The sequence below is a fragment of the Tachypleus tridentatus genome, chromosome 5 (assembly GCF_004210375.1).
Source record: "Tachypleus tridentatus isolate NWPU-2018 chromosome 5, ASM421037v1, whole genome shotgun sequence".
NCBI lineage: Eukaryota > Metazoa > Arthropoda > Merostomata > Xiphosura > Limulidae > Tachypleus > Tachypleus tridentatus.
In genome coordinates this window covers 29,990,480-30,012,678 of record NC_134829.1, presented here as the reverse complement: position 1 = coordinate 30,012,678, position 22,199 = coordinate 29,990,480, and the positions used below count along the sequence as shown (strand labels likewise).

At 35.3% G+C, this 22,199-nt stretch overlaps 1 protein-coding gene across 3 annotated transcripts in view; it reads right to left on the bottom strand.

The window, feature by feature from the left end:
* Positions 1 to 2,713: 2,713 nt before the first annotated feature.
* The window catches only part of LOC143250831 (ubiquitin-conjugating enzyme E2Q-like protein 1), a 55,276-nt gene continuing 35,790 nt past the window's right edge, over positions 2,714 to 22,199 (bottom strand). For 2 of the 3 annotated variants that reach the window (XM_076501888.1, XM_076501889.1), the window contains one exon: positions 2,714 to 4,624. The gene's annotated coding sequence lies outside the window, so the exon portion shown is untranslated. Of the gene's footprint in view, positions 4,625 to 13,946; positions 14,636 to 22,199 lie in introns of those variants that run through there. The other variant, XM_076501890.1, reaches the window with a different exon arrangement.

Below are 22,199 nucleotides of genomic sequence, written 5' to 3'. Positions count from 1 at the left end.
TGAGTGAGGGCTTAGTTGGTTGAGTTACACGTGCTCGTGTGTGTATTCGAAACTTAGCGTCAGTATCAATGAATTACTTATTAGCCATGAAGATAAGAGACTATCACATGGCGATTCTATCTTAGCCTGAACTCTTGGCATTTCTTCAGCCATGATCACAAAATGACAATAAATAATACCAATATTCCTTTAGTCATGAATAGAAGGTGGCAGTAAATAATACTAATATTCCTTTAATCATGATCAGGGGGCAGCAGTAAATAGTACTAATATTCCTTTGGTCATGGTCAGGGGTGCCACTAAATAATACTAGTGTTTCTTTAGTTGTGGTCAGGGGCGGCAGTAAATAATACACTAATGAATGTTGATGATATAGATCCTCTGTTTGAGTTCCATCTCCTGACACTTCTTCAGTAATGACCGCGTGACAGCGATAAATAATACTCTTTATTGAATATTCTTCTCATGGTGCTTCTATATGCATTGGATGTCAGCCAATCAGAGCTCACCCTTTCAACATCTTAACCAATCAAAACTCGTCAAACAGGCATTGTTTCACTTTGTAATACAACTAATAAATAAGCAAACATGGAAGGGCACCAGAATGTGTGAGCGATTTTAATCTTATAAACTGAAGATTTGCGTTTCTTGTGCAGTAGAATGTAATTTTTTCCAAGAGGGCACATGGTGTTGGCCAACGTTATGAATCATAAGAAATGTTATGCTCTGTGACAGTAGGTGCATGTACCATATCCTATTTTCAATCATTTTGTGTTAGCCCTCGGTTTTTGTTGGTTTATTTCCAACCTATTTTGGCATTTTTCTTGGGCCAACACATGACCGGTAGTGTCTAAGCGCGTGGCTAGAATAAATATTCCATGAGTTGCCATAGTATGAGAGTGAATTTTTGTCAGTAACAGTCTGTATTGAGCCAATATAGCTAAAGTCCTTGAGTATGTTAATAATATTTTTATTGTCTATGAAAAGTAAATAGCATCTGTGAATATTTCAAATAGGTTAGGAAATTTGGAAACAAATCATAGTAATATGACGCTTATCGAAATACAATTTTTCTATATGATTATATAAAAAATGGTTTTTATTCGTGGAAGCACATTATATTAATGTAATAGCGAACTGACAAACAACGATTTATAAACACAGTGAAATGGTCTTATGGGGAACTTTCTATATGCTTCGACATAACATTGGTCTCTCTTCTTCTGTCTTCTTCAAAACCATACCACTTTATAATGCTTATAAATCGTTGTTTGTCAATTTATTATGATAAACATTGAAGTTCAAAATTTCAGTATTTTTTCAAAAACACTCTTATCCATGTTTTTAAATTAGAGATTTATTACGTTTTACTAAAAGCGATTTTGAAGCCTAACCACGTTGTTATAGTCCATGTCTCCACGTTCTATCATACCATATCTGACACTAGTGCATCTTGATAAAATCTTGCACTGTACTTTTCGTTACATCAGGTTCTGCTGTAAGACTGTCATATCCACATCAAATAGTTCTCCTGTCATAATCCATGTAGTGTACGAAGACGACGATTTCCCAGGGATTATTTTGCCAATCCTATCACTCAGAAATTCGTAATTTCGACGATTGAACAGTGAGCTTGATTGGCAGAATTATTTTGGTGATTCTAAACTTCGTTGGTCTCATTTCCAGATTGAGATTCTTGTTATTCATGGTGCACACTATTGTTATCTGGAGCATTTGGACGGATTTTACCGCTAAACATTGTATTTGTGTGTTTTTGTGCTTGTTATCTCAACTGAGACGCAACTTCTTATAGGTTTCTTTCATGATAGTGCTGATACCTCAAGCTGATCCATATTTATTTCTTTTCTCAATAGGTGCAATAGATATTCTCATTTTGGAAATTCTAAATTCTCGATCTAAAGATATCTTTTTAGTTTTAATGTATTGTTATGTCCATGATTTTCTCAATAATTGTTGTTTCATGGCATCACACTACCTGTGAAACACCAAGCAATATCAGAATATAATTTTCACACATTTCATTCCAACTCAACTTTATATCGACTTTGGCTGATATATTTGTTCAAAATCATTTTAAAGTAACGTATAAGTTCTCTGTAGTTAATCTAGTACAAAATAATTACTGAAAAATTTAAGATTGTATAGCTTAAACGCTTTATGAGGAAAATATAATCAAAATTCACTATTCGGACACGACCAGAATGGACATTTTCTTGAAACACTTTCTACTTTTATATACTAATTAAGTAAAGTGATAACAAGAACAACAGTAAAGCTTTCAGATTTCGGTGATGCCCTATGAACAACTCGTCTCGATCATCAGGTTTTTTTTGCTTTGGTCATAATTTCATGTCTGGCATGGCCAAGTGGTCAGGGCATTCGACTCGTAATCTGAGGGTCGAGGGTTAGAATCTTCGTCACACCAAACATGCTCGCCCTTTCAGCCGTGGAAGCGATAAAATGTGACGATCAATTCCATCAGTAGTTGGTAAAAGAGTAGCCCAAGAGTTGGCGGTGGTTTTTACATTACTAAATTAGGGACGACTAGTGCAGATAGCCATCGTGTAAATTTGCACAAAATTCAAAACAAAAACGAAATACAAGTTCATGAATCACAAGTTCCAGATATAAAGATTTTAGTTTATTTTAGTGCGTTACCCACTCCGTTAAAATAACAGTCTACAGCCACAAGAATGTCTAAGATTCTTTATTAAATCAAAGTAACAGTCTGGATTCATTTGAAAAGAGATAAAAGTTTGAACAGTAAATTTTAACTTCATTCTCTCAAAATGTCAACATTCTATAAAAAGACAGAGAAGCACAAGAAATTCCCAGTTAAAACTAATTTAACTTCATACCACTGAATTATACTGTTATTTCACCGAAAATGTACAGTTCTGTTTGTAATAAATAAATCACGAATGCTACCGTTTTAAATAAATACTTGACCACGTGAATACGAAGACGTTTATTTTTGATACACAATTCTTTTGCATTTAAGCAGAACCGGATTTAGAGGTGGCTCAACCCATGCAGTTTCATAGAGGTCTTCATTTTGAATCACAAGAGGAAAAGGACCTCCAGTATCTCGTTATTGCGTCGGTGGGCCTCAAGGGTTCTAAACCGGGCTCTGCATCTATCTAAAGCCACCAAAACTTGAGTACACAACAGAATCAAGTGTAGTTACCGGTAGGTATATCGCTTCTTTACATTGATTCTAAAAATAATTAAAATTATATATATATATATATGTACTAAGAATTAATACTGTGTTTCATTCCGGGTTCTGGAGAATGGACGCAATGCTAGTTGGAAATCACGTGACATGCTTTAAAATTACTTTTACGAGTAACTTGGTTTTGTTTAATACTGAAATGTTTGACGTAAACACATACGTTTTTAATTAGTCAATATCTATTAATTATAGTAATAAGTCATTTTCTATACATACACAGTCATTTTAATCTGATTGTAGATATTCTAAATGGTACACTAATTTCAACATAATACCTTTTTACTAATCTTTTGTTTTATTGTTTTACTAATAATACACCACCGAACAATAATCACGCGAACTAAATCTAAGTACATATTATTTTGAAACTGCCTAGAAATAGACTTTAAGAACGACCACGTGACTCGTACCTGTTTTTTTTTTTTTAATATGAAGAAATCTTCTCACCACAAGAAAGTATAGCAACTGGAATTTTTTCTAAAACTGGTTTTGTAATTGATCTATAATGTAAGTATATTTCATGTCACACGACTTTTTAGAAATCTCTACAGTTCAGAAACTTATCTAGAATGAGTCGTTTTTTTTAATCGAGTGATGACACGTTGTAGGAATATTGAAACGAAATACCTTGAGTGGCTTATAATCTATTATTGTTACGACCTTCAATTTTTGGCAACCGTTATTAATGCTTCAAATTATTCCGTATTTTGTAGTTTCAGCAGAGATTTCCGTCACTTTCACGTCGTTTACACGGATCTCTCTCCGTCTCGGTTTTAAGATCGTGTTTGCGTTAAATAAAATAAAAAAAGTATTTTAAATATCGTGATAATTCGTAAATACATTTAATTTATTATCAACGTGGTGGGTAGTGATTGAGACGTCTTAAAATATATAATGTTTTATCGCCTGTTATTTTATTTGTATTATGGACAAGAATCAAGTTTTATCTTCTATTGTCTTTTCCAGACGTTTCTTTCTGTATTTTCTGATAAACAGATACGGTACTTATTTGGATATTGAATGTGACGATATGCACTATACGATACAACGTGAGAAAATAAATATTACAGTAAATGGGAAGACTCTTACTGGCTAGACTCTTACTCTCGGAACCAGTTTAACAATTTCTCTTCTCTCTCTCTCTCTTGTTTTTTTTTTTAAACTTTCATCATATTTTTTATCTGTTGCGTGACACAGTACAGTCTGAAGAGTTACAATTTTACAAGATGGAGATTTCTTTTTTTTATGACGATGGAAATAAATACGCCACCTAGTGAAACACATTTCCACTACTGTCACGTAGAAGACACTAATGCAAAACAATAGGGAATGTTGGACGCCAGCAACGACAGAACACCAATCTTCTTCCTATAAGGTAAAAAGCATAAAGATATTATAAGCAGAAATCGATCGTTTAGCTGAAGGAATATTAAATGTGTATAACGTACAGAAGTTTGATGTGCTTCTCAGGTTAATGAGAAATATATTTTTAGTTGGGTGCTGAATGTTTCCCTTTTAAATGGGAATTAGTTAGCTTTAGATTAACAAACGTGGAAGTATTATGATTAAAATGCTAAACAGAAAACAAACAAAGTACATAGTATGTTTAAATGTAATAAACAGTTACATTTACAACAATAAACAGCGAAACCTGAATAACTAAATAGATCAACATTAATTTTTATGATTGTTGTAAAAGATTGTTCTGAATATATATATATATATATTTGGGGTTGTTTACATGGTTACTTTAACAACAGAGAGCAGTTGTCCTGGTTATAGTGGTTGGCAGGCGTGATAAACATAATTCGTCACGTTAACGACAAAAAACCAGTTGTACTGGCTTCAGTGGTTATCAAGTGTGGTGAGCTTACATGGTTACTTTATTAATGGAGAGCAGTCGACTTGTCTATATTGGTTTTTCAGTACCCAAATGGTTAATTTAGTGACATAAAGCAGTAGTACTGGATTTGGTGGTTAACAGGCATATTAATCTAGCAGGGGTTACTTTGGAAATGGAAAACAGTGGTCCTGGATATAGTCCTTAACGAGTGGATGAGGTTAATTTGATAACACAAGTCATTGGTTCAACACAAAATGATTATCAAATGGGGTATGCCAGCTCGGTTTAACTTTATTCAGACAATATTGTTGCTGAAAGAAAATAGTTCGACACTAAGAGGGAAGGATGACCTAACAATACTAGACAAGAGACAACTCCCAAATCCACTTGGGTCATTCCACGCCAACTCACCTAGGACTTACCAGTTCATGTCATAGATTTCCTTGAAAAAAATTAAGCAAAAGCTTCGTTTTGATTTTATTTAGCCATGCAGTACAGCTTTAGAATTTTGCATGGCTGAATAATTGTTTGTTTGTTTTGAATTTCGCGCAAAGCTACTCGAGGACTATCTGCGCTAGCCGTCCCTAATTTAACAGTGTAAGACGAGAGGGGAGGCAGCTAGTCATCACCACCCACCGCCAACTCTTGGGCTACTCTTTTACCAACGAATAGTGGGATTGACCGTAACTTTATAACGCCCCCACGGCTGAAAGGGCGAGAATGTTTGGTGCGACCGGGATTCGAACCCGCGACCCTCGGTTTACGAGTCGAACGCCTTAACACACTTGGCCATGGCTGAATAAATCAAAATGAAGATTTTGCTTGACTTTTTTCAAGAAAATCTATGATATGAACTGGAAAAAGTTCTGTTTTTTCCAGGTGAGTTGGCATAGAATGATTCATTTGCTAAAGTGTCTGATGAAAGTTTTCACTTGCTCACTTTTCTCAAAAAAAAATAAGTAGTGCCAGTATTGTTTCTTGAATATACGAATGTTTTACAAAAACCTATTTTAGAGTATCTTTAAAAATGTATCTCTCCGCTAAGGATATCACGTAAAAGTGATATAGGAGCCAATGCTGTACAGTTGCAAATAATATTTTAATTTTAAGAAACTATGAATTCTGGGATCGAGAATACAACATTCATGGTGGTTCATTTTTAAATTGTTCAAGGTTTCGTTGTTTAAAATAAAAGCAAACAAAACTTCAATACGTAAACATTTATGTATGCTGTATTTTATTCTTTATTCTTTATTTGTGTAATGTAATTTTTTGCTGCCAATGTCTGCACGGGCGCAGATACTTTTCTTAGACTGAGGACAGTGAAGTTAGACATACACGCTATGCACCAATAGAATTCTTGTTTGTATCGACCGTAAGCTTGGCTGCTGAAATGAGAAGCTACGAGGTCCTTGAGTTGCTTCACCTATATATAAACTGAGAGCTTCCTTTCTTGGCAAGTTGATAAGAAGACAGGTCCATTGAATAGATGGGCAATAGTAAAAGTTAAGGCTGCACATATATATTACTGAAGAATAAACGGGTGTATGAACAGGCGGAAAACAGGCTGTGTTTAGAAAAAGAAAGCAGTTATTGATACAGTCATACATGTTAACATTTATAATCATTGTAGATAAAGTAAACCTGTTCGGAAAAACAACAAAAAACATAAAAAAGTTTGACAGAACTTTGAAACAATTTTTGTTGTTTAATAGATCGAAAATATTGAAATATTTGTTACTAGCAGCGAAACTTCTTCGATCAATAGTGGGAACGTTAGTAACGTAGTGTTATCATTTGGAAAAGCTACAGATATAATTAGATATGTTTGTTCACTCTAAAGTACTTTTCTTTGCTGAACAATAATCCCATAACAGTTATTTTGTAACTAATGTTGTTGTTTCTTATTATTTTAACATTAAACACTGAATTATTTGTTATAACCAGGTAGTTAGGACGCTTGCCTCGTTATCTGAGGGTCGCGGGTTCGAATCCCTGTCCCACCAAACGTTCTCGCCCTATCAGCCGTTGAGACGTTATAATATTACGGTCCATATTGCTATTCGTTGGTAAAAGAGTATCCCAAAAGTTGGTTGTAGGTTGTGATGACTAGTTGCCTTCCCTCTAGTCTCACACCGCTAAATTAGGGACGACTAGCGCAGGTAGCCCTCATGTAGCTTTGCGCGAAGTACAAAACAAACAAATAAGTTCTAACATGTTTTTGATAATAACAATATAATTCCACAAACTCCAGTTCCATGAGTTACCAAACACAAGCTCCTGATGACAAACAGAACATGTAAATTGTGTGTATAACTAATAATTTTTCGCACGTCTTTTCTGTTCCAACAAGGCAGGAAATACGTCTTTTCAATCTGGTACTTGCGTCAAGGATGTCTGGCAAGTATGTGCTTTGGCTTTTCATCACATTCTAATTAGCTTCATGTTTTTTCAGCACATTCGAGTTTCTCGACGGTTCCTTAAACAAGTTTGAGTGGCTCCTCTGACGCACAGAATTTTCAAAAGCAATTTTGCTACTAAACCAAATGACTGTAAGTTTCTATTACGATTTTATGATCGATAATGTTCGAGAAAGTAATGTATATGTTATAACAATCTATAGAATGCAAAAATACGAATGTCGAACGAATATTAAATAAAAAGAATATCCATTATCTAGAGTTCTTCGTCAGAAGCGTCTGGTTTGTTTGTTTTTTGAATTTCGCGCAAAGCTAGTCAAAGGCTATCTGCGCTAGCCGTCCATAATTTAGCAGTGTAAGACTAGAGGGAGGGCAGCTAGTCATCATCTCTCACCGCCAACTCTTGGGCTACTCTATTACCAACGAATAGTGGGATTGACCATCACATTATAATGCCCCCACGACTGAAGTGGCAAGCATATTTGGTGCAACGGGGATTCAAACCCGCGACCCTCGGATTACGAGTCGAACGCATCAACCCACCTGACCATGCCGAGCTTGTCTGTTTGTTTGTAAATGCGTAACTGCATACGTTCTGAAGAAAATGGCGGTTAAAGGTCCTTCAATTTTTAACACATATCCATTCATTATTAACTAACAATATGGACTTTCCCAATTTTTACTGTCAACATGAATATAATGGCCATCAAACAGTATCATTTTCTGTTGTAAGGGTGAAAAACAAAGAAACAAAAAGAAACTATACCTCAGAGCAAAAGTTAAAAAAAATCACAAGTATTTACGCCTCAGTGTCGCCTCACAGTGGCTCAGCGTTATGTCTGCGGACACACAACGCTAAAATCCGGGTTTCGATACCCGTGGTGGGAAGAGCACAGATAGCCCAATGTGAACCTTTGTGGTTAATTCAAAACAACAGCCTAAATGTCTTTAAAGGATATATAAAAATGCTTAAATGGATCTCCTACATGAACTGAAATATATTGATTTTTAGCTTAGAATTATAATTTATATTAAAATTAAAATATATTTGTTTCACATCCCAAATGAGGGTTACGTTTTAAACATAGTTACGTTTTATTTCTAGTTGCCTTAGATGCCCAAGCGAAGAAGAAACTTGTTATATTAATTACAGGTTTGGCTTGAATTTCGTGCAAGGGTACAAGAGAGCTATCTGCGTTAGCCGTCCATAATTTAGCAGTGTAAGACTAGAGGGAAGGCAGCTAGTCATCACCACCCACCGCCAACTCTTGGGCTACTCTTTTACCGACGAATAGTGAGATTGTTCGTGACATTATAACGCCCTTATGGCTGAAAGGATGAGCATATTTGGTGTGACAGGGAATTAATTAAAGGTAATTTTATCATTTTATATATCTTTTTATAGTTAGCTGCTGATGCCACCTCTCGTGAGTCAGCGGTAGTTTACGGACTTCCAGTGCTAAAATCCGGAATTCGATTCCCCGTGATAGACAGAGCGCTGAAAACTTATCTTCTGAAACAAATAAATCGTTGCCATATTTATATAAATATACCATTTTAAACAACTGGCTTTTAAATGATCGGATTAAAATGGCTGTCGTTCGCAGTTTCGCTCGCATTTCATTCGAGCAACCCAGATATGCATTTATAAATCCCTCAAACAACAGATATGCAACATTACACGAGCTTAAAAAAAAAACAAAAGAAAACATTGACATACTTTTGTGTATCTATTAAATTATCGTGGCATATCTTTGCATATGCAGAAAACAACCAAGACATATTTTTGTGCATGTCTCGAATAACAGTGTTACACTCTTATATAATTATTAAATAACTGTTCTACACTTTTATACAGTTATTAATAATTGTGGCTCACTTTCATATCATTGTTAAATCGCCCCCCAATGGTACAGCGGTAATTATGCGGGCTTACAACGTTAGAAACTGGGTTTCGATACCCATGGTGGGCAGATCACAGATAACTCATTGTCTACCTTTGTGTTTAATTTTAAACAAACGAAAAAATACTTTAGTTTTAATTTTTAGTCAATCGAGATACTTTTGAATTAAATAAACAAAGAAAGCATTAGAGTATATTTTATAAGCCACACATATTAAGTGAATATAATTAATAAACAAGTCTTGTTAGCAATAAACCCCTGTTGTTCCAGTGATGTGAACACTAGCAAGTTCAAAATGATCTTAGATGTTGCCTCACTGAATGTACTAACCTGAGAAAAACGTATTCATGTGGTTACGGTAGTAACGGTATTGGTTTAGTTTCTACTTCTGTGAAGCATGTTTTTAAGTACGCGGTGGATAATGTCATGGGGAGTGCTCTTATCTCATTCAATCTTTCTGATGTAGCTTGTTGAGTTAGAGTTATGATCTACGTGACGTCCAAACAAGACTCAAATGTTTTATAGGGTAGTTGCATCAAGGCTTCTTGCTGGACAATCCCAACAGCATGACGACAGGCATTATTACACATTGTGATAAAGTTTGGTTGAATTACGTCCACAAAAGTTCAAATAACTGGATTCAATACTTCGCCAAATACCGAGTGTAAACCTTAGAAATACAACAAAATCGGTTCGTCCATTTTTCTGATGCCTCTAGATAATCGAAGCAGCCATCTTGAATGATGTTATATGTCGTTCAGATCTTGTCCTAGAAATACGAACGTGTCCATCAATAGTTGAAACTCATCTGTGAAGAATAAAAGTACTCAATGAAGTTTCTGCCAATATTATATAAAAATACAAACAACCTGTGAGGTCAATTGTAGGGTCTGGGTCAGATATCCTAGCCTTCAAGCTGGACTCATGAATTTTTTCGTCACAGATTATTGCTTCAGTTGTTGTCCAGAAGTCTATGTTGAGTCATTGGACAACAATGGGCTTGCAATTTCTAACTGACGCGTTGTGTGAATAACGATACTTATTTTGATGTAGATGACCTTGTCCATGCAGTCTTGTGTCCAGAATAATTATTTCGTAGCGTGTTCACAACCTTCCCAATAGGAATGTAAATCACTAGCTCTTCTATGTTTTCGATAGTCTTTGTTTATGTTATAAACCTCAGTCCCTGACATGGCATGGTGAATAGGGTTGCGAATTCGAATCCCCTTCACAGAGCATACTTGTCCTATGTGATAGAGCCAGCCATCTTGGTGTAAAAAGTATTGGCTTTCAAAAATACCAGCCAACCTAGAATTAAGGTTGAAAAGAAGTAAAAACAACGCAAGAAACTTCTGATCTTCGCCAGTAGGTGGCGCTTATTGCTAAGTGATCAACTCTGCAGAAGAAATTGGAGTATTGTCTTAATAGGACGCGTTTGACGAATAAATTTGCTAGCACTTTTATAAACCATTCAAACATCGTAACGCACATATATACATATGTACACAAAATATTGACATCAAATACCAAGAAATATGTTTTTATACATGGAAACGTATTTTCACATACTCTACACACCGTATCATGTACTTCTATACAAATTCCATCAAGCTGGCATCCGTGTTTTATACAAAAACGTCCTCCCCTGTGAGTTAGCGATAATTTTTGCACTTACAAAGCTAAAATTTGGCATCTTATACTCTGTGGTGGACAGAGCGCAAATGGACCTTTGTGTATCTTGGTACTACAAAATAACAAAAAACAAAATATAAAAGCGTAATTTCACATACAGAACTGTGCGTACTGCCGCTGTGTTACCAGGAAAGACTAATGGATCGACGCTACATTTGAGCATTCATAGCGATTGCACGCAGATTCGCTCCATTTTTTACTCAATGCAAAGTGATACTAGCTACATTTACAAATGTAAGCATATGTATATTGTATATACTTATATTTTTATCATTGTATAGTTAAATAAATTTGTATATATATATATTGTTTCGGACTTAATTAGGCTTACCTATGTCATCTGACGTATTCAGCTGATTCGATATGCAGCGATCTGGGACGTAATACTACGTAATATACATATAAGAAGCGATCTTTATATTTGTTTACAATAATATTATGTTAGATATTTACAATTTAAATTATCAATTTAATGTTAAATTATTTTAAGACGTTTATTAATTTAGTTTAGAAGTATAGTTAAATGTTTTATTAAATACCTGAACTGAATAATTCAAGCAATTTTCTCGGTTAATACATCTCAATGTATAATAGAATATAATCATATGAACCAGCTAGTTTATATTTCATGTCAGGTAATTAGTTAAGGAAATCCCAGACATGTATATCATCCTATAATGGAACTCTTGCTTATATGATACTGGAAAAACCTTTTTATTACGCAGTGCGCAACCTCCAACTTCGCGAATTTTTTATCCTGTGTGCATGTAGGTTTCAATAGAGGTCACGATTTTCCCGTAAGGAAAAACTCTATTTTTTTTCTACATTCTCAGAGTGTAGATATGACGTCATGAATACGTCATACGCGGATCTAATGCATTGGCGTCATCTATATAAATATGATAGTACTGTCTGTTGTATGTCCATATACATACTTCGCAGAGTGTGGATAGATCTTCACCAAAATTGGCATGGAGGATCATTATGTCCATGGGAAAATACACACAAATTTTCAATTTTGCGTTTTGCGATTTTTATGAGTGTTTTTTAACACTTCTTCGTCTCTGTTGATGAATCTTTACTAAATTTGGCATGAAGGTTTGTTGGGTCCATGAGGAGATACATTCAAATTTACGGTTTTACACTAAGTGTTTTGCTGTTTTTATGGGCGTCTTTTTTTAATTATATACAAATGAAACAACTTTTCATGTCGTACGATAACCTTTCATTAATAATGATTCTACATAGCTCCCGTCCAGGGTACGGGTACCAGAACTAGTTATTACAAATGTGATTTATAATATATATATTATTACTAATAAAATAACATATATTGTTTTGAATTTTGCGCAAAACTACTCGAGGGCTATCTGCGCTACCCGTCCATAATTTATCAGTGTAAGACTAGAGGGAAGGCAACTAGTCATCACCACCCACTGCCAACTCTTGGACTATTGTTTTACCAACGAATAGTGGGATTGGCCGTCACATTATAACGCCTCCATGGCTGAAGGGTCGAGAATGTTTGGTGTGACGGAGATTCAAACCCACAACCCTTAGATTGCGATTCGAGTGCTTTAACCACCTGCCCATGCCGGGCCATGTTGCAGTGTAAGTTATGTTTGTCCCAAATGAATACTTGCAGTGTTAACAACAAAAATCACTCTTTAGTCTGAAGAACACATTGCTTACAAATATTCCCATAAACTCAAGAATTTTGAATCGTTCATGAGGAGAGGAAGGAAAGTAAACAGGTCAAGCTATAGGTCAGTTGAAGCAACATTCATTGCTGCCAGTTAGTACTGAGAGGGCTAACTAATGCAAAATAAACTAGTTACTACGTAAGTATGTTTGTCTGACCTCGTTTGTTGTTGTTTTTCAAACCGAATAGGTTTTATTAATCTGACATCTAATGCCTTCAAGAAAGCATAACAGAATAATGAAAATTTAAGAGAGCCTAAAAGCTACCACACATATTTTATAGGTCCACATTCATACCAGTACTGTTTCTCTCTCTCTTTGGTGATCGTGTTTATCTCTGTCTTTGTTCTTAAGTTTTATAGCTCGCTTCCTTTCGAGTTGCAATACGCAAACCATTTCAGGTTTTATAAAAGTTTTTGAAGTCATGGCTCTTATACCTAGTGTTCGACTAGAGACTGACAGGTGAACTGAATAGCTGGCTATGACTAGTAGAACTCTATATAAGACATTGAATTGCTATTATTAAAAACCATTGCCATTGTGCCATGCTAATGTGGTAGTACCATACAAGATGGTCCTACTAATTTATGCCACAAATTATGTACACATCGCGTTTTATATTTTGTTTTCTTTTTTTTCTGCAAGAGTTTCTCTGCTGAGTCGAGAGTTGAATCTGTAAGTATTGATGCTGGTGAATCCAAAGTACGCTCGAGTCAAGTGGTGAAAACCAATAAAAAACGAGGCTGTTTGTTTGATTATTTGGCGTTTTATGGCGCAAAACAATTAGGCTATCTGCGCTACAACGAGGTTAGCTTCCACAGCATATCTGATATCAATAACAACGGGATAGAGCACAGTGATGTTTGCTTTCTTTTCGAGCATCTTTGATGAGTGGTACATGGACACAACGTTGTAGTAACCAGTGATGCAAAAGAGGCTTGGAGCTACGGTAAATTCAAGAAAGAGTCCCGATCGACATTTACGCTGACCCAGAGGCTTTGGGCAAACAGAACTGTAGCACCATGGCAGCTGAACTTATACAAAAATAACCGGATGAACACTTTGTTATTCCATGTACTACACAGTAGAATTCGGTATACGATACATTCGTTCGTACCGAGAGTGATATAACGAAGAAAGAAGGTTCGGTCAATAAAGAGTGTGATCAGCTGGCCGTCGGTTATTTAAACACTTCGGACAAAAATTTCTTCAAAAAACGTGTAGTCGTCGTGCGACTTGTAGCACACGTACTTGGTTCACCATAAAGTGAAGCTAAGTTCTGTAGAGGGTTACTGGTACCAACACTTCCCGAATGTTTGACAAAGTCGAGAAACCTTGATGATAGCCTCGGTAGTTCAAACTCGTTTTGACTAACTCGAACGAGGGGAGAGAAACTGTAAAACAAATGATGATTTAAATAAATTACAGAAGATGGAAGGTGGTGGTAAGGAAGGCTCAGTAAGTGTTTATTTAAGTGATTTTTCTACGTCATTTTTGAGCATCGCAAGAAGTGACAAAGAGTACTTTTTCACACGCTTTAAACAACAAGCAAAATCCGCAAGTAATACTTTCAAAACTACCAAGTATCAAAAGGAATCTGTTCCTGAAGAGAGAACCGTCTACTTCAAAAGATGTGGAACCGAGTTTGTTTCCTTCACCAGCTTTCAACTCTCTCTTCATTCACTTCAATGCGTCAGTTCCACCGAATGTAACTACAGAGGTCCCCCGCTAGTACAGCGGTATGTCTTTGGATTTTCAACGCAAAATCAGGGGTTCGATTCCCCTCGGTGGGCTCAGCAGATAGTCCGACGTGGCTTTGCTATAAGAAAACACACACGCGTAACTACATAGTGAATTTTCTCAAAAGACACCTTAAAGCATAAAAAAATAATTAAACTGACGGATCGAGAAGCTGATGCTACTGAAATGGAATAGTAAATTAAAACAGTAATAAAATTCAACAAAGAATAACGGATGCAATGTCTTCCAATACGAGATATTTATTATTTTATAGCGTCTTGATCGTCCGTGGCATAACAGAATGTTTTTGGACTTACAACGCTAGAAACCGAGTTTCGATATCCTTGGTGGGCAGAGCACAGATAGCCCATTGTGTAGCTTTGTGCTTAACTACAAACAACAACATATCGCCTTATTAGCTCTTTTATTATTGTTATTATTACTGTCATCATATTCATTTATTTTTTGACGCTGTATTTTTTCAGTGCTGTCATTGGGTGTATCGAAGGCTGATGGTTTGTTTGTTTTGAATTTCGCGCAAAACCACCCGAGGGCTATCTAATCTAGCCGTCTCTAATTTAGCAGTGTAAGACTAGAGGGAAGGCAGCTAGTCATCGTCACCCACTGCCAACTCGTAGGCTTCTCTTTTCCAATGAATAGTGGGATTGACCATCATTTTATAGCGCTCCCACGGCTGAAAATGCGAGCATGTTTGGTGTTATGAGAATTCGAACCCGCGACCCTCGGATTAAGAGTCCAATGTCTTAACCACCTAATCATGCCGGGCCATCGAAGTTTGTATGGCTAGGCTGTTCTGAAAAGTCAGTATTATGTTATAGTATAGGTATTTCTGTTACTCTAGTAAATTTGCGTTTTTCATTTTTACATTATCCATTGACAAAAACATTACCGTTAAAAATGTCATTTTCAAAAGTAGCAGTAGCAGTAGCGCCACTATATTTATAAAGACGTAGCGACCTGGGGAATGGACATTTTAAAATACGAATTGCCATTATTCGTTAGTTGATTTATCTGCAATGGTCACCTTATCTCTTGGGCCCGGCATGGCCAAGTGTGTTGAGGCGTGCGACTCTTAATTTGAGGGTCGCGGGTTCATATCCCTGTCGCACCAAGCATGCTCGCCCTTTCAGCCGTGGGGGCGTTATAATGTTACGATCAATCCCACTATTCGTTACGTTAGTAAAAGAGTAGCCTAAGAGTTGGCGGGGGATGGTGATGACTAGCTGCCTTCCCTCTAGTCTTACACTGTTAAATTAGGGACGGCTAGCGCAAATATCCTTCGTGTAGCTTTGCGCGAAATTCAGAAATAAATACATAGCGACCACAGTAGCGCCATATTTTCTTTGTCCATTGAAGAAGTAGCGCACACACAACTACGTTCGTATACTTTTTAAACAACCTAACACACAGTGTCATCTAACGAACATACAGATTAAATATTTCAGTAGAACTTTTTAATAATATCAAGTATCCACCAGAGTACAACGAAGAAATGTTCCACAAATATTTGTTATCATCTTTATTCCCATTAGACGTATCGAATGATGCATTTAAATAGCGCTATTTAAAGGAACGATGTAAATGTTCTGCCCTGCAGGTATGCGTGAGAATGTCACAACTTCGGTTGTGCAACTTATATCGACGGTTTGAATTTGTTACTCACCGCTGGGCATCTATAACATAGAGACGTCTAGCTACATTACGTAAAAAGGCCTAAAACAAAATTTAGTTTTCGTTTTTTGCAGGATTTGATTGATTAGATATGCAATTATGAAAAAAATATCTGTTCAATATTCAGTGTTTTAAATAACAAGTAAATTGGGCTATAGCATTATCACGTTTTCTGACAGGAAATTCAGTTTGCCCTATTATTTATATGCAAAAACGGCTCGTTTGGGCTGAGAAAACACTTTTACATAGAAGAGCGAACAACGTTTCGACCTTCTTCGGTCATCGTCAGGTTCACAAAGAAAGAGGTAACTGACCGGAAGCTGACCACATGTTTGAAAGGGGTTGTGTAACTGTGTGTCGAAATGTAGAGGGCGGTATTAGATGTTTGAATATATAATTTTATTTATTTTATTTTATTAATATAGGTATAAAGGCGTTCCTTTATATTGGTTTATTTTGGGTTTAAGTTGTTGTATAAGTAAGGCTTCTTTAATTTTGCGTTTGTTTATGTTTGTTTCTTTATTTAGTATTTGAGTGTTTTCTATGGTTATTTTGTGTTTATTTGACTTGCAGTGTTCGAAAACGTGTGAAGGTGACTTTTTATGTTCTTTGAATCTGGTTTCCATTTTCTACTTGTTTCTCAATATAGAAGTCGTGGCAGTTATCACATTGTATTTTATAAATAATGTTGGTGTGGTGTTTGTCAGTGTAGTTTTACATAGTATAGACCTCAGTTTTGTGCCGGGTTTTGAATAAATTTGGTATTAATTGGAATGTCATATTTTGTTACTAATTTTGCCAAATGTTGGTTATTTGTTTGCTGATGTCAGGAATATATGGTATACAGCAGTATATGGTTTCGTGGTTTTTTGATTCGTGAGCTGTATTTACTTTAGTTGGTTGATTTTGCTTTCTGTCTAGGTGGGTGCGTATAATGTTTTCTACGGTTTGTGGAGGAAACTTATTGATGTTGATGAAGTATTGTTTTATTTTGTCTAATTCATCATTAATTTTATCTGGTGAGCATAGTTTTATGGCTGTGTTTATTTGGTTTCTTAGTATGTTGAGTTTTTGTTTTGTTTCATGTGCTGAGTCCCAAGAAATGTATAGTCCAGTATGGGTGATTTTCGGTGGATTTCTGTTTGAAATTGTGTATCAGTTCTTGTAATTTTGAGGTTAAGAAATGATATTTGATTGTTTTCTTCCTGTTCATATGTGAAGTTGATGTTGGGATGTATAGAGTTAATGTGATTGAAAAAATTAAGTATGTGTTCTGTAGATTTGAATCCCGCAACCGTGTCATCTACATATCTGTACCAGTACAGTGGTGGATGTAATGCTGTGTTAATTGCTTGTGTTTCAACTTGTGTCATAAAAATATTGGCTAGAACTGGTGATACTGGGTTGCCCATGCTTAGGCCATTTGTTTGTATATAGTTTTGGTTGTTGAACATGAAGTTTGTCTTTATCGTGGTGAATTCTATGAGGGTTGCTAACTGGTTACTGGGAATTTCTATAGTTGGGTTAGGGTCTCGGATATAGAGTTCTAAGGCTATCTTGCAGGCTTCAGTGGTTGGAACTTCTGTAAAGAGGGATATAACATCGAAACTGGCCATTAAGGCTTTATGATTAAGTTGATTTAGATTAGACTTGAAATTAAAAGAGTCTTTGATAAATGAGCTGGCTGATGTTACATATTTGGAGAATGCCCATGCTATGTATTTACCAAGGTTGTAATTAAACGATTCATATGTGGACATTATTGGTCGTAATGGACAATCTGGTTTATGAGGTTTGGGGATGCCGTATATTTGCGGTGTGCGTGAGTCGGTTTTACGTAGGTAGGAATAAAGTGTTTGTGAAATTGTGTTGGCTTTTTTTCATTTGTAGTAGTAATTTGTTCAGTTGCGTCTCGTGTGTCTTTGTTGGATTTGTGTGTATTGGTTTAAATTTGTTCGTGTCTGATAGGATGTTATTCATTTTGGATGTATTCATTCGTGTTCATTATGACTATAGCGTTACCTTTATCTGCTTTTAGAATTTTATGTTTTGTCTTGTTTTAGGTTTTAATGGAATTAATGTCTCTTTTTGTAAGGTTGTTTTTCAGTTTTCTGTTTTGTGAAATTATGTTGATGGTTTTGTGAGAAAATTCTTTGAAAAAATCGTTTAAGATGTTGTTTTTAGGTGTTTCTGGAAAATATAAATTTGTAATTTTACCTGGGAAGTTTGGCTGTTGGATGTCAATAAAATTATCTAAGTTGTCTTCTTTCTGTTGGTTGTTTTGGTTGTTTCCTTGTTTTTGTTCTCTGTAGAAAGTATCACAAGTCTCCTGGCTAGGTCTTCTAAACATGTTTTGATTTCTATGGTTGGAATGTACCTAGGTGCTATAGCGAAGTTGAGTCCTTTGTTAAGTAGTTGTTTCTCGTCTGTGTTTAATTGACGGTCGGATCTGTTAATTATGAGGTTAGTCAACGGTTTGTCGTTTTGTGTCTTTTCTGTTGTTTGCATCTTAGTTTTTCTAGTTTTTTGTTGTGGCAGATCTTTTTTGTCTCTGTCGTTTTAGTATTGATTTGGTTTATGTTTCGTTGTATAAGTCCGTAAATCTCTGGTTTAATGCAGCATGCCAGTTGATGGTCTAGATTCATTTTTTGTTTTTTGTAAGTCATGTAGTTCTTTGTATTTTGTGTTCAACATGGCTTTCAGTAGTTTTCTGTAAATTTTGGATAATGTTTGTGTATGTATTAAAATTTTTTGAAAGTTTTACCTTTACAAAATTAGGGGTTAGTTGTTCTTTTCTACATTGTTGAATAAAATAAATGTCATTTCTTCTATTAATAATTCGTTGGTTTAAATTCCTTAGTTTCTTAACGATCGTGTGAGCGTGTACTGTTATTAGTGGTGTACGGTATGCTAGTTCAGACATAATGGTAACAGATAAGTACAAATACACTAAGAAAAACACAAAAACTTACACTTCTCGTACAGTCGCCGTGATGAAATAATAATCAGTGATGACGAGAAACCCACTTGTTGGGAAATTTATATGCAAAAACGGCTCGTTTGGGCTGAGAAAACACTTTTACATGGAAGAGCGAACAACGTTTCGACCTTCTTCGGTCATCGTCAGGTTCTAGCCAATATTTTTATGACACAAGTTGAAACACAAGCAATTAACACAGCATTACATCCACCACTATACTGGTACAGATATGTAGATGACACGGTTGCGGGATTCAAATCTACAGAACACATACTTAATTTTTTTCAATCACATTAACTCTATACATCCCAACATCAACTTCACATATGAACAGGAAGAAAACAATCAAATATCATTTCTTAACCTCAAAATTACAAGAACTGATACACAATTTCAAACAGAAATCCACCGAAAAATCACCCATACTGGACTATACACTCCTTGGGACTCAGCACATGAAACAAAACAAAAACTCAACATACTAAGAAACCAAATAAACACAGCCATAAAACTATGCTCACCAGATAAAATTAACGATGAATTAGACAAAATAAAACAATACTTCACCAACATCAATAAGTTTCCTCCACAAACCGTAGAAGACATTATACGCACCCACCTAGACAGAAAGCAAAATCAACCAACTAAAGTAAATACAGCTCACGAATCAAAAAACCACGAAACCATATACTGCTGTATACCATATATTCCTGACATCAGCAAACAAATAACCAACATTTGGCAAAAATTAGTAACAAAATATGACATTCCAATTAATACCAAATTTATTCAAAAACCCGGCACAAAACTGAGGTCTATACTATGTAAAAACTACACTGACAAACACCACACCAACATTATTTATAAAATACAATGTGATAACTGCCACGACTTCTATATTGGAGAAACAAGTAGAAAAATGGAAACCAGATTCAAAGAACATAAAAAGTCACCTTCACGCGTTTTCGAACACTGCAAGTCAAATAAACACAACATAACCATAGAAAACACTCAAATACTAAATAAAGAAACAAACATAAACAAACGCAAAATTAAAGAAGCCTTACTTATACAACAACTTAAACCCAAAATAAAGGAACGCCTTTATACCTATATTAATAAAATAAAATAAATAAAATTATATATTCAAACATCTAATACCGCCCTCTACATTTCGACACACAGTTACACAACCCCTTTCAAACATGTGGTCAGCTTCCGGTCAGTTACCTCTTTCTTTGTGAACCTGACGATGACCGAAGAAGGTCGAAACGTTGTTCGCTCTTCTATGTAAAAGTGTTTTCTCAGCCCAAACGAGCCGTTTTTGCATATAAATTTCTCAACAAGTGGGTTTCTCGTCATCACTGATTATTGCCCTATTATTGTTCTTTGCTGAACATTCTTCCATCGACTGTTTACATTTCATGATTCACTTAAATATATTGACTATTTACACAGTCAATCTTCACTTCAATACATTGTTTCCTTCATAAGGTTCTAAAATATTAATATATACGAAGCTTTCCCATCCGCTTCTTTAAGTTATCCGCAAGAGTCTCGTAGATATATGTAAACTACACTTAAATAAGTCACTCATGGGTGTACTGTCATTGCCATGGCAACATTTCCAAGAGCACATCGCTCTTGTTCTTATTTTCACCTATTCGTTACTATAATCTGCTTGATTATATTAGCTAAAACGTTTTGCTTAATACGTAGTTCACATGGCTACCAAGGGGTTCCAGTGCAATGGCATTTGTTCAGGTATTCAAGTATCTATTACTACAATGCTCTATTTGCTTTTTTATTAGTTAAAACTTTGTATTCAATACTTGATTAACTTGGCTGCCAAGATGTACGGTGCTAGATGTTTATTTCCAAGTATCCATTACCACAATGATTTATTTACCGTTTTATATTTATTGAAACTATACACTCAGTGCGCGACGAGTGTGCGAGGCAGTAGCTTATAATACTGAACCGAGTACAATATTTTATCAACATTTCCTTTCGAATTTTCTTAGAATATTGATAAGTCGAAGAGATTCTAAACTAGCAGTAGACAAGAAGCAAGTGAAATAATATAGATTATTTCAATATATGTCACAGAATAGATACAGTTTTAATTTCAGCCCTTAGTTCTCAAGTAACTTAAACGAACCTTACCTAAAATTATATATATATATATGAATTTGATTGTTGTCTTCTTATATCGTAAAAACACTTAGTTTCGCAAACTTAGTCAATGTGCTCGGAATTCGCTCTGGTGTATACGTAATACACGAAGAGGTAAAAATGTAAGCAGTTAGTAACGTGTTTGGTATAGCTTACCCGTATGTCTCTAAAAAATGACACGTCAGAAGTGACAACTGTTTCAAATACTGGTGAAAGTAATTTTAGTTTTTTACTGGTACAGATGTACAGTTTCTATTTACCCCCTCCATCTAGTCATACACATTTTATATAAATTTGCAACTGCTAGTTTATGAAAAACGAAACTACAACATTGAAATATATATCTTTTGATAGAAACAACTAGTACAGTTAATATGAATAAAAAAGTAAATGTTTTAAGTTTGATTTCCAACCATTTTATGCAGATTGAAAGGGCCACTAAACTCTGTGAATATCTGTAACAAACAAGAAATTTCACCTCAAAACTTTAAAACGTAAACTAACATTTTGAAATACGTGTAAAAACTAAAACAAAATTTTTTCAACGTTGTACAAAGTGTAGTGCAAAAAAAGTTACTTTTGAAGAGTTGTTATTTATGTAGTAATATGCAACATATATAAATATACTAGCAGTCTGTTGCCTGTCCATGCAACTACTTTCCAAGGTGTTAATAGATATTCACCAAAATCGGTATGAAGGTACGTCAGGTTCATGCAGAGGTACACGCAAATTTTCAGTTCTGAGATTCTTTTTTGTGGGTGTTTTTTACCACCACTTTGCTTCGTGTAGATGGAC